Consider the following 1,741-nt stretch of genomic DNA (forward strand, 5'->3'; position numbering starts at 1 on the left):
TTAAACATTGGTCCTCTGCAAGAGCAGCCAGTGCTTTAACCACTGAGCCATCTTTCAAGTCCCTCATCTGTTTCTTTTTGTATTTTAAAATGTGGTTACTAAAACATTTTAAACCATATTCATAACTTGTGTCAGATTTCCATTTGGGCAGTGCTGAGGTAGAGTTTGATTTTTCATATCTTTCTAGAAGCTTCTATGCCTATAGAATATTCTGAAATTTTGCACTTTCAGAAATTATGTTTTATACTTGTGGGCTTGTTTTACTTTAAAAGCTAGTTACTAGGGCCTGGAGAGATAGCTTAGCAGTTTAGAGCACTGGCTGCTCTTGCAGAGGACCTGGGTTCGAGTCCCAGGTTTGAATCCCAGAACCCACATGGTGGCTAACAACCATCTGTAATTCCAGTTACAAGGGATCTGATGCCCTTTTCTGACTTCTGTGGGCATTGCATGATATGGGTGCACTAGTTACTAAAATGGGCTTACTAAAGAATGTCCCTGTCCTAGCACATTTCGTTGGGTAGAAAGCCACCTGTTTGTATGGAATAAAAGGAAGGCAAGCTTTGAGAAGCAAAATTCTATTATTCTTTATGGTTAGAAAAAGGGTATATGCAGAGGAATTAGAGCAGAAAGGGCTAAGAGGTGATTTTTGAGGAAGGATGCTTTTGCCCACTTGCTAAAACTATGGACTTGCCAGACAGCCAGGGCCCTGGCACAATGGATGAAGCTGGAATCTCTTTCTAACTTAATCTCTTTTGTTCTCTCCCGCTGGGTTGCCCACATGTCCTGCATTTTTACAATACTGTTGTAAATGGCATATCTTTCATAGAATCTTTTGAAAAGCCATGGAATTGAAATAATGAAAAGGAAGGTTTAGTGAGTGAAAGGGAATGAAATTAGTTACACAGAAGCTAGGTAGGAAAGCTCATTTGAAAGAGGCCTGCAGATCATTGCCAGTGCATCTGGAGAAGTCCTCTCAATTAATGCACATGCCATCACATATACACTTGTAAAAGTACACTTCCTCTTCTTATTTGATACCAACAAATCATTCTGATTTTCTTGCATCTGCTCTCCAAGCAAATCTGCAAACCTCTACTATACTAAACTTCCTAAAATTCTAGATAGTTCCTTTGCTTTCTTCCTCTGAGTTCAATTACTCCTCCTTCTTTTCTTAGAAAAAAAGTGGCAAACATTTGAGTCTGAGAACCAGCTGCCATTCACAATGGAACTGAATAGTATTACACCCATCAAACCACGAGATGAAGTGGGTCTGTCTTTCCAGGCCAGTTGTTATTTTAGTTTGCAGGATTCACAGCTGGGCAAGGTTGATAATTATTTTTCTCTTTCAGTAGTATCCACAGCAGCTTCCAGCACTATGAAAGCCCAAGAGTGTCTTTGCTGGATCATGTGGTAGACCTATTTCCAGCTTTCTGAGGAATCACCGCACTGATTTCCATAGTGACTGCACCAGTTTGCACTCTTACCAGGAGTGAATCAGAGTTCCCCTTTCTCCACATCCTCACCAGCTTTTGCCCTTATTTGATTTTGGATCTTAGCCATTCTAACTGGGGTAAGATGAAATCTCAAAGTAATTTTGATTTGCATTTCCCTGATGGCTAAAGATGTGGAACATTTATATATATATATATATGTATGTATATTTCTCAGCCATTTGTGTTTCATCTTTTGAGATCTCCCTGGTTTAGTTCCTTGCCCCAATTTTTTTTTTCACATTTTTTTT

The sequence above is a fragment of the Nannospalax galili genome, unplaced genomic scaffold, assembly GCF_000622305.1.
Source record: "Nannospalax galili isolate Female #2095 unplaced genomic scaffold, S.galili_v1.0 scaffold768, whole genome shotgun sequence".
In the NCBI taxonomy this organism is placed as follows: domain Eukaryota; kingdom Metazoa; phylum Chordata; class Mammalia; order Rodentia; family Spalacidae; genus Nannospalax; species Nannospalax galili.